The 12332-nt window shown below is 34.5% G+C and overlaps 1 protein-coding gene across 2 annotated transcripts in view; it reads right to left on the reverse strand.

The window, feature by feature from the left end:
• Nucleotides 1-11568, reverse strand: part of MINAR1 (membrane integral NOTCH2 associated receptor 1) — a 78128-nt gene extending 66560 nt beyond the window's left edge. For both annotated transcript variants that reach the window (XM_074234031.1, XM_074234027.1), the window contains exon 1: nucleotides 11471-11568. The gene's annotated coding sequence lies outside the window, so the exon portion shown is untranslated. The remainder of the gene's footprint in view (nucleotides 1-11470) is intronic.
• Between the last annotated feature and the right edge of the window lie 764 nt (nucleotides 11569-12332).

The raw sequence follows: 12332 nt of genomic DNA on the forward strand, positions 1-12332 counted from the left end.
TTTAAACTAGGACACATTATGAAATAGATACAAAAGTAGGAATTAAGTCTGCTCAGACTGATTTCAAAGAACACCACTCAGTCATCACTGCCCTATGACAGACTAAAATAGGCCAGGACATTTAAAAAATAAAATCTTTAGTTTTTATCATCCTCTCTTAAGTTCTTGACTCGATCTTTTTCTTATAAGATGCCCACTGTATTCTATCCAATGCTATATATCTATGATCAGAGCTATGAGGTTTGAGATTTATCCAAACTATGGAAGTTCTATATATAATTTTATGATGGAATAAATTATATATATGTATATATATATATACATAATCAGAGAATCCTACCTCAAAATCATAATGAGCATTAAGTTTTATCTTTTCAGGTTAGAGATGAAGAATTAGAAGTATATGACATTAAGTTAAGTGATTAACCCAAGATATCATATGACAGATTATTAGCAGAACACAACTAAAATCTAAATCTCCTGACTCCAATATTAGTGTTCTGACCAGGAAGCCCAGCATAGTAGAAAGATCATTAGACATGAGATCCAAAGATCACAAGTTTTATCCATTGGGGAAAATTTTTAAAAGTACAGGTACATGAAAGTGATGGAATATAGAATGGAGACAAAGAATGATTAGAAGGCATGTGAACTGATGCAAAATAAAATAAATGCAACAAGAAAAACTATAGACCAAATGAATACTAGCAATGTTAATGCTCTTTTAAAAAACTTAGAAAATTGAAACTGAATGCTCTGAAATTATATTGATACAACTGGACTCCAAAGAGGAGTTATGCGTCTTCTCAACAGAGATAGGGATCTATTGTTATCAAACAATTCATATAATATCATACTTTTCTAATTGTTCATTGGTTTTGCCAAACTGTTTCTCCATATCTTATTTAGTTTATTTGTTTGTTTAAAGCAATGACTCCCTGGGACAGGAAGGGCTAAATTAGGAAATATCAGGGATATAAAAATAGAAAATATAAACAAAGCAGTATTTTAAAAACAAAAGACCAGGGATTTAAGCTCCAGTTCCAAAATTTGTTTGCTGTGTAACTATATGTTAGCTGAGTGACTATTACTGCCAAAATTTATAACACTTTTGTCTACTTTATCTGATGCAATAAAAATGCTGGTTGTAAAATAAGTTCTTAGTGATGTGCAAGGAGCATTGGAGAAGTCCAAAGTATTTATTAATGCCTAACCCTTTTAGGTTAGGCAGCTAGATGGCATAGTGTAAAGAGTGCCAAACCTGACTTCAAATCTGGCCTCAGAAATTAACTAGTTATGAGATCTTGGGCAAATCAATTAATCACATTTGCTTCATCTGATAAATGAACTGGAGAAGAAAATGGCAAATGATTCCAGTAGCTTTGCTAAGAAAACTTCAAATGGAATCATGAAAAGTTTGTCATGACTGAACAACAAAACCCTTTCAGATCTGAAGAAACACCAACAATCAAAACAATGAGAATTCATAATCCTACTAATCTCTTAGCGTTATACATTTGATGAATTCATAAAGAGAATTGAAAACTATGACCAGAAGTAGGAGAGCATTTTCTATTCTCAATTCATCCATGGACTCTTTATTTTGTTACTGAATTAGGCATTGAAATATCTACCATTTAGTCCTATCTTTGGACATTTTGTGATCAAGAAAGCAATATGAGTCCTGCCATAGTGTGTTAGTTATATAATTTATGGAGTGATGGTCAGGAAGTTGTAGAGACCCTAGAAGACACCTTTAGGGCACCGAGAAAGTGACCCAGGTTTTTGTCTTGAAAATGCATGTCATTTTTTTAAAATGGCAGGTCACTCTCAATGGTATCTCAAAAATTTTATAAATTTTCTCATGCTATGCTCCTAATGTAGACAAGTCTTGTCTTCTCATATGTAAGTGAGATTCAAAATATTTTACCTCTCTCTTTCCTTCTTAGGAAATTTGTAAGGAAAGCACTTTGTAAACTGTAAAATACTGGTAAAATGAAAGTGATTATTATTTCAGTTGCATCAGCTCTGTGCTTTGCTTTGTCTGTTGATACATAGTCTGATATTTTTCCTCTACCAGCTGTTATTTTTTATTTCTTTTTGCAATATCTGGGGAAATTATAGCTGCTTTAATAATAAAACACAATGAGGAAGCACATTGATTTTCTATAATTATTTAATCAATAGGCACCTTGCATAACCATTCTTTGGCTGGCAGGTTTGGCACAAAGTATCTAAAAAAACCTTAGCAAGGAAGGAATGCTATAAAGTCTGTCTCCTGATTATGGTTCACTTGCACTCCTAGATAATACCTTTGCACCTTTCCCTATTAGAAGATACGTCATTCATTTAGAGTTATATATATATATATATATACATATATATATATATATAGATAGATAGATAGATAGATAAATATGTATTATCTACCAATCTACTATATACCTATATATCCATCTATCTATTTCTATCTCTATCTATCTATCTATCTATCTATCTATCTATATCACCCATGAACTTCCCATTATCTCTCTGCTAGTACAAGTTATTGACTTCAGAAAAAACTCAATCATTTAAGTGAGCTTTCTGGAAGCCATGTGTTCAAAATTAATAAAGAAACTCACATCTGTTCAAGTTTTCTCATCTCTTTCTAATTAAAGTTTTATTAGGAAAATGTAATCACATATAACAAAAGAAAGATCCAATGGCAGATGAAAATGTAAATACATACATGATAAAGAGATGCAGGAGTGTGATTCTCTGCTCCAGGAAAGGAAAGAATATGGCTTTGTTTGTAGCTTACACAGAGGCTCAGCGAATAGAGCTCTGGATCTGGAGTTAGGAAGACTAGAGTTCAAATTGGTCTCAGATACATGATAGTTTTGTGTCTCTGGGCAAGTCACTCAATTTTTATTTTCCTAAATGCATTAGGGAATAAAATGGCAAACAACTTAATTAATTTTGTTAAGAAAACCCTATGAATAATACTAATATGCCATACTCCACAGAGTCACTAAGAGTTGGGCATGACTGAATGGTTAAACAACAACAGCAACTTTCATGCACATGGACTCATTGGATCCTCACTGGATCAACCCAAGGAGTAGGTTTTGCAGGGATAATTCACTATTTCTTTGGTCTCAGTTTTTTCAGTGTGAAAATCAGTTCTATTACATATTAGTTGTATGTATTATATATATATGAAGAATTAGGGCTTAGATAAAAGAAAGTAAACCATAGAATGGGAAGGAAAAACATAAGAGCAGTTTTAAAATAGTGAGCTTATCCATTGAGATTCTGTGTTGTTTTCCCCCCCTTCTGGATATAGATAGTGTTGTACATCCCAGGTCTCCCAGGGTTGTCCTTGATCTCTGAACTGCTGAGATGAGCTGCATGCATCATAGTTGATACCACCTCACACCTATCAGATTGACTAAGATGACTAAAAGGGAAAATGATCAATGTAGAGGTTGTGGAAAGATTGGGACATTAATATTCTGTTGGTGGAGTTGTGAACTAATTCGACCATTCTGGAGAGAAAATTTTTTCTGACTTTTATTATTTAATTAAGTTATGTAGAGTGCTATTAAGTTAAATGACTTTTCAACTTAAATTTTCTGTCTCTAAAATTTCTTTATATGTGTTAGATTCAATTTAATTTAATATATATTTATGAAATGCCTACCAGGTATTTACCTGGAACTGTCCTGAGTGCTGAAGTGAAACAGTTAAAATGCAAATGCCCCAGACCTCAAGAGGCACAAAGGGAAGCAGCATGTTATAAACAAAAATAAATATAGAATACATACAAAGTAAATGCAAAGTCATAATGTGTCATCAATTTGAAGGTGATAAAAATATTCCAAGCAAGAAGAGATTAATACTTGTAATACATGTTCGCTAGAGCTAAGGATTCCAATGTGCTTATAGAGGTAAAGGAGAAAATACTAGTCACAGAGGACAGCTTTCTCCCAAGTGTGGAAGTGGGAGGTGCAATGGTGCTTGTGAAGAATGACAAGTAGATCACTTAGGAAATGAGTAGTGCCAATAGTAACAGTGATATGTGTGTGTGTGTGTGTGTGTGTGTGTGTGTGTATACACACACACACACACACATGTGCACAGTATATATGGTGGTACAGTAGATAGAGCACTGTACTGGAAATCAGGAAGACTCTGTTTAAGTTTAAATCTGACTTCAGACACTCACTAGTTTTGTGACCCTGTTCAAATCATTTAACTGTTTGCCTCAGTTCTTCATCCATAAAATGAACTAGAGAAGGAAATGGCTAACCACTCCAGTATCTCGGCCAAGAAAACCAAAATGGGGTCATGAAGAAATGTTCAGGAATGAAAATTGCTGAACATCTACATGTACATGTATTGTGTGAACACACAAGTGGGGGGGTTGTACGTATATGTATACATGCATATATACATACATGCCTTGTCTAAGTGGCCAGTTCTTCAAATGTTAGATCTGATGCTAACACCTCTCTCTCTCTCTCTCTCTCTCTCTCTCTCTCTCTCTCTCTCTCTCTTTCTCCTATTCAAAGTGATATTTTCTTCCCTCCTTCCTAAGCCTCAAACATAGCTGTAATCAAGGCAAAATGACTAGGGTTTTGTTCTTGTCACTGGAATTTAGAGCACATCAATAACTCTTACAGTCCTTCAGAAACATGGAAACAACTGAGTAGAGAGACTAATTTGCAAGTGTAATTTGTTAAAATAGGAAGCTGCCATATGGTCTGTTTGGAATAGACTTTTCCCCGATACTGTCAACTAAGGACCAGAGTTGTGCCAGGACAGTTTAGAGTTTGTCCAAGACACAGTTTGCTCTAGGCAAAGAATGCAAATTTTGGCATTGCCCATATACAAAACAATTATACTCTTTGCTATGATGGAATAAAGACAAGAGTGCTTTCACTTTCTCAAATTCTATTTCTTCTACATTATAGTTTCATGGAATGAGCAACACATTGAGAGTCATTTGGATTTGAGCCCTGATTCTACTACTGGTAAATTGTGCAACCTTGAGCAAGTCATTTTTACATCTCTTTGGGTTTCAGTTTATTTCTTTTTATCCAGAGAAAACAAGGCCAGCTAGAATTCACAGTGGATAGAATTCCATGCCTGGAGTAAGGAAGTTCCTTAGTTCAAATCTAGCCTTTGATGGTTCCTTCCTGGATGACTCTGGTCAACTTACTTCAACTTGTTTGCCTCAGTTTTCTCATCTGTAAAATTTACTTGAAAAGAAAATGGCAAACCACTCTAGTATCTGCTAAGAAAACTCCAGATGGCATCCTGAAGAGTCAGACAACAATAACAAAAAACAGAGAATGGGTGATATGACCCCTTTTGTTGCTTCCCAACTCAATTTCAGTTCATTCTGATTCAACAAGATTGGTGACGTGTCAAGGAACCACATTAGATGCTCATGTTAGAAAAGCAAAACAAAGTAATCCCGACTCCAAATGAACTTTTATTTCCTTTTTTGTATATTTTATTTTTATTTTTCCAACCTCAGGTAATGAAAACCTTTCAGCATTCATCCACCTGCATATACATAAGTTGCACAATTTTCCATCACCCACACTTTCCATTCACCCCATCCCCAGTGAACACTCTGGTAAAAGTTGTACATGTACATCCATGTTCAACATGTCCATATATTGGTCATTTTGTGTATGAAAAATAAGGACCAAGGGAAAAGAAATGAAAACCATGGGAAGGTAAGGGAAAATATAAGAGAAGTTGTTTTTTTAAGTAAACATTAGGGGCAGCTAGGTGGTGCAGTGGATAGAGCATTGGCCCTGGAGTCAGGAGGATCTGAGTTCAACTCTGACCTTAGACACTTAATAATTGCCTAAATGTGGGATCTTGGACAAGTCACTTAACCCCATTGCCTTAAATAAATATATTTTTTTAAAGTGGTCATTAGTATCCATTCAAATAACATGGATTTTTGGTTGTTTTCCCACTGGCTGTGAATAGCATTGTTCATAAAAGGTCTATCAAGGCTGTCCTAGATTCTGAAATGCTAAGAGGAGCTGCATTCGTCACAATTGATCAAGTTGTGATGTGAACAATGTTCTCTTGTTTTTGCTCCCTTTGCTCAGCATCAGTTCATGTAATTCTTTCCATTTTTTTCAAAAGTCCAACCCACCTTGCTTCTTGTAGAACAATAGTTCTCCAAAATATTCATGTGCTATAACTTGTTCAGTTATTCCCCAATTGATGGGCATCCCCTCAATTTCCTATTCTTTGCCACTCAAAAAGAGTTGCTATAAATATTTTTGGACACGTGGGACTTTTCACAATTTTTATGATTTCTTTTGGATAATGGCCTAGTAATGGTATTGCTGGATCAAAGGGTATGATCAATTGTATAGCTCTTTGGGCATAATTCCATATTCCTCTCCACAATGGTTGAATCAGTTCACAATTCCACCAACAGTTTATTATGTTTATTAATCTTCTCCAACATTGATCTCCATCTTTGATCTCCAACATTGATTTTCTTTTAGGTATCTTAGTCAATTTGATATGTGTATCTCATAGTTATTTTAATTTTTATTTCTCTAATCAATTGTGATGAGCTTTTATTTTACTTGAGAAATAATAAATCATTCTATGACTGTAGAATCTAGGACAATGGATCTGATTATGCCACCTGTGCTATATCTAATGATAGCAGCAGCTTCATTAGGCCATGGTCAGCTACCATGCCTGTCCACTAAGGAAACAGACAATTGACCCAGAATCCAAGCTTCTTGAATCATTATCTGGGAAGTTCTTGACGTTCAAAGTAACTGAATTCCCACTCTTATAGAAATTTGTTATGTCAAGTCATGCTTCATATAAAAATGAAGTCATTACAATGGGATGGTCCTGGGGAAGTTTAGAGTAAAATTAAACTCTTTTCTCTCATCACTAGATTGTCATACTTATTGTGAGTGAAGAGACAAAGATTCAGTGATTTGCCCTGAATCATACCCAAATCCTTTCTGTCCTCAAGTTCACTGATACATTCACGTCTCCACTAGGGTGATCTCTGAGGTCATTTCCAGCTCTAACATTCTTTCATTATAATTCAACTCAAAAAAATTAACCCTCTTGTCTTTGTTTTGAAGGGTTATTCGTGGTTTAGATTACTCATAGGGTATCATGGCATGAGTCAGAATAAATGTTTTTAACTCTTTATAAGAAAAAAAAATTGCTGGCAACATCCTGTTTGGTCAATTCCCCAGCCTGGTGTCAATCTGAGTATGCAGATCCATGAGGGTTATATCTTCTAGTCTATCTCTCTTTCACCTTTCTTCTGTCTCCTACTCCTTTCCCCCCCTTTCTTTTCTTCTGTCTCCTCCCCTCTCTTTGCCTCTGTTTCTACTGACACTGTCTGACTCTCTCTTTCCATCTCCTGCCTTTCCTCCTTTCCCATCATCCTCCCATTTTTGACCAGGTCTATGCTTGCCCCATTAGAACATACTATTGTTGGAGCCACTTACAGCAGAATGTAAAACACCCCTTTTGAGGCACTAGCTCCCATTTGTATTTACTAACAACAATAAACATTCAGGTTATGTAAGTATTTCCTTTTCTACCTCTCTACGAATTCTGGTACATTCATTCTCCCTTGAAACAGCTTATCATAATACACTAAAAACAGTACTTCTATTAGAGAATCTGGAGGGGAAAATATTCTTCTAATGTGAGCAGAATAATGACAGACATGCACATGTTTTTATGAGGATTTTATGAAGGATCCAGAATCTAGGCTGTATTTCAATAAAGTGAAATGACCCCAATACTCACATTTATATTAAACATGTAAATAACCTCTACTCTTTTAAAAATAAGACCTGAAATACAGCATCTTTATAAACAAACAAATATTTCTCAGAAAAAGACAGACATATTCTAGTGAAGAGAGCCAGGAAATTTCAGATTCTAAGCTAACTGAGTACTTTGTCCTGCTGAGGCCTCATCCAGAGTCCTGTGGTAAGTTACATACACCACTTTTGAAGAACAGAATTATGTCCAGAAGGCTCAGAATTAGGAGCAATGAGTGAAAGTCAGAGAGAAGCAAATTGAAGAATGATTTAAGTACAAGCTTCCTAACAATTGAAACTGTCCAATAGTCCTATGACCTGCCTCAAGGGACATTCATCTCCTCACTGAGATGAATGAAGTCTTCAAGAAGAGTATGAATGGCCACTGGATATTGTAAAGGTGGTTTTTGTTCTGAATTTCTGAGGTCCTTTCTAAGTCTGAAATCCTGAGATCCAATGACTGGAATTTCAAGCCTGTTGTTCCTTGTGTGTCTGTTTGTGAAGTTGGGATCAAAGGGATGATTTTCAAAGCATTTGTTAAATGGCACCTTAACCTTTTTGTTACCTGTAAATATACAGATATTGGAAGCACTGAAGAAGACTTAACCCTAAGCAAAATTATGAAATAGATTCAACAAATGCTTTGGCTTCAGCACCCTCCCCTCATTTTAGAGAACTCAAATCTCTTTCTGCTTTTCTTCAATCTAATCCTACCTTTTTTCCCCCCAAAGGGACTTCCAATTTGAAAACAACAGGACAGAACAAAACAAAATAGCAAGTCCATTCTCCCTAGATATTTTTGTCTAGTAAATATGTATTATTGTTCAGGATCTCATATTTGAAAGGCCATTTTTGGATTATCACAAGACTTTCACATGGAGTTCTTCATTTGATTCTCACAAACAAATGCTCACTATCTTCCTTTATTTAAATTTGTCCTCAAACACTGGTTGACCTTGGTCAAGTCACTTAACCCTGTTGGTCTCTGTTTTTGCATCTGTAAAAGATGCTGGAGTAGGAAATGGCTCTAGTATTTTTCTCAAAAACAAAGCCTAAAAGGGGGTTATGAAGGATTGGACTGGACATATCTGAATAATAATAGTAATAAAGACCTGAAGATGCTGGATAACTAATATAATATCAAATGGCTGAACTGAGAATGGGCCCTAAGACCTCTCACTCTTGATCCAGGATTTTTTTCACTACATCTTGTTAAATCTGAGAAGATATGACAGTTTAAAATCTTGCTGATATCCAGAAGGAGTCATTTCAGGGTCCCTCACACCACACATCTTCCCATATTTCCTTAATTTCTCCTTTTAGCACAAGGAGAGATCAGGAGGATCTAATGGTCAGAGTCTTCACACTTCAAGCAAATGTTTCATGACTCTGGAAGAAAAATATATCTCTGTGGATGAATACAAAACAAGCAGGTTCAGGAAACCTGAATCCCTGGGACTGGGGTCACAGTAATGTGTAAGAAGGAAAGTTTGTAGTTTGTGAACAAGTAAAAGAAACTCACTTGTCCCAGCTTTATTTTGCCTGTTCCAGATAAAGTGAATGGGCAAGATTAAGAGTTTCTAGGTAGAGTTTAGACAACTCTAGGTTCACAATTTATAGATGTTCTCAGAGCTGAGGAATGACACAGGTTTGAATTTTATTTCTGACACTTATTGCATATTGACCATGGTCTAGTCATTTAATCTCCCTGAAGCTCAGTTGTTTCATCAGTACAAAAATGATAATAATAATAATATTAATATATTTATATAGCAATTTAAAAACATATATATAATGTATATGCATATGTCTATGAGTATGGATAGATAGATATAGATGAATAATTGAATACCTATCTATCTCTTCTGATCTTCACAACAGTCTAGTGATGCTCAAGTTAATATTTTCCACTATATAGATGAGGGAATGAGACTGAGAAATATTGCCTTGAACAAGGTCATACAGCTACTAAGTCTTTAAGGTATAATTAGAATTCAGTTCTTCTTGACTCCAAGTTCAATGGTCTTTGCACTAAACAACCTGTTGTACTTACAGAACTTCATGGAGTTATGAGAATCAAATGAGATCATATCTACTATGTACCTTTTAAATCTCAAAACCTTATATAAATATCAGCTATGACTTTTCTTAATGTACTCATCAGACAAAACAGAAAAGCTGAGTCTAGAGAAATATATTAACTTCTTCAAGATTGTAAAGCAAGTTAGTTGTATGTTTCATGACATTGTTCTGGACAATGCTAATTAAGTCAAAACTTATTTTATAATTTGTTCAGTTTAATTATAGTGCCAGATTAACTACTATTTCTTACTTCTATACTTTTGGGATCCTCAGTTTAACTTCTAGGAATATTTCATCTACTTGAAAGAGGAAGAGACCCCAACTTTTCCATGCTATTGCACTTAATACATATGAATTGCTAAAACCAAGAAAATCTAACACCTAGTGATGATATTCTTTCATAAGTATATCTCATCATTGGATCCATTTCTAAATATTCTTTAGCTTAGTAGGATCTGCCAGACATTGTGTTCTATAACACAAGCTTACTAAGATTCCAACATCATCTCCATATGAAGGTCAACCATCAACATAATAGTTATATGTAATATCACAACATTTACAAAAATAAAAAATGTCATAAAATAATGGCAACATCTCAGGAATTGTCTAAATAATTGAACTTTACATTTTTTGATTATGTATTTTCAATGCATAAAGTGATTTCATGTATCTGCTTCATTTTTTCCTTGCAATTCTGAAAGAATTAGTGCAATCAGGTTTTCTACTTTAAAGACAAGAAAACAGGATAGGGGAGCTAAATGACATTCCTAAGATCACTTAGCTAGGTAACTTTGCTAATTTTTAAAAGAAAATCTAAAACTTTTTTTTAACTCCAATATAATTATTAAGCACTTATTGTATATAGAATATCATTATAGACATTTGGAGAGGTAAAGATTAGCAAAGACCCAGCCCATTTTCTCATATATCTCAGTATAGTAATATAAGAATTTGCTACATTCACGAAGAATTAAAATAAAAGGTTTTTTTTGACAGAAGAAATAAGACTCATAACTACAGTGGGATAATTAGAAAGCACTTACAACTTTTATAATCCATACAATTTACAAAAAATTTTCAAAGTATTATCAAAGTGTAACAGTTACCAAGAATAATTCATTTGTGACACTTAATCATCTAAACAAAGTCCTAGTTATGGCTCTGTGATAAGTGTATGAGAGGAATCACCTGGGCATTCTTAGATAATTAAAGCAGAAATATCATTGAAGATGGGTGATGTCTTCACAGAGACTATAACACCTAGGGTGAGTTTCAAGGGGCAACTGGGATTTCCACTGGTGGAAGAAGAATGAGGGCTTTTCAGACAAGGAGATCATTGAAGGTTTTAAATAAAGAGTGATTGAACCAGATGTATGCATATAGGGAAGATTATTCAGAGTGTAGCCATAGTTAACCAGCAAGCTATGCCCAGTTACGTAATTGTTACTTTGAATGAGGAAAGAGAGTTGAGATAGGAAGAATGATTAATGAACAATTACAACAGTCTTCATTATGCCTTGTTCCTCACTATTCTACAGTATTTGCAAACTTACCAAGAGGCTGATATTTTCATGTGTGTTTGTTTTCAAATCGAAGCTATTTGTGGTAGTTGTCAGCATCAGGAATGAATTGATTTCCAAACCTAAAAGGAGAAAAGAACCTTCCAGAGTCAACAGAAGATCAGTTTAATAATTAATTCACTGGTAAAGTTGTGACATTTTGCATGACTTAATGTCCTAAAATAATTTACAGAGCTGCTTTCTAATAGACTGTAGGCAAAATAAGGTGGTTTTTTTAGGTTTTTTTTTCTTTGCAAGGCAAACAGGGTTAAGTGGCTTGCCTAAGGCCACACAGCTAGGTAATTATTAAGTGTCTGAGACCGGATAAGGTTTTTTTTTTTTAAAAATATATGGTCCATTTGCTTTTTTTTTTACATTTCAGAGCAGCATTGAATATTGATTGTTGAGATGTTTTAGGGTGCCAAACATATTTTCCAGTACTATTCAGACCTTGTTCTTTCTCTGTTATCCATTCTACCCATCCCCTAGCCAAGTCTGCTCCCTGCATATCCAGATGTTGAGAAAGAAAGAAGCTTGTAGATTGACTAAAAAGGTAAATTTATCCAGATCAGGATTTCTTCACCTGGAATCTGTGAATTAAAAAAATAAATCTTATCATTGTTCCAATATTTTTATTTTGTCATCCTCTTTTACTTTATGCATTTAAAAATATTATTTTGACAATAGCTCTGACAAGGACATCTACGAAGCACACACACACAAAATTTAAGAATTCCCATTATTTAGGTAATATTGAGCTTTGAATAATAAAATGCTAAATTTGGGAGATACTTCTTCATTTTGGATATAAGGAAAAATGAGACTCAGTGAAGAGAATTGATCTACCCAAAGTCAC

Source organism: Macrotis lagotis, chromosome 4, assembly GCF_037893015.1.
Source record: "Macrotis lagotis isolate mMagLag1 chromosome 4, bilby.v1.9.chrom.fasta, whole genome shotgun sequence".
Classification (NCBI taxonomy): domain Eukaryota; kingdom Metazoa; phylum Chordata; class Mammalia; order Peramelemorphia; family Peramelidae; genus Macrotis; species Macrotis lagotis.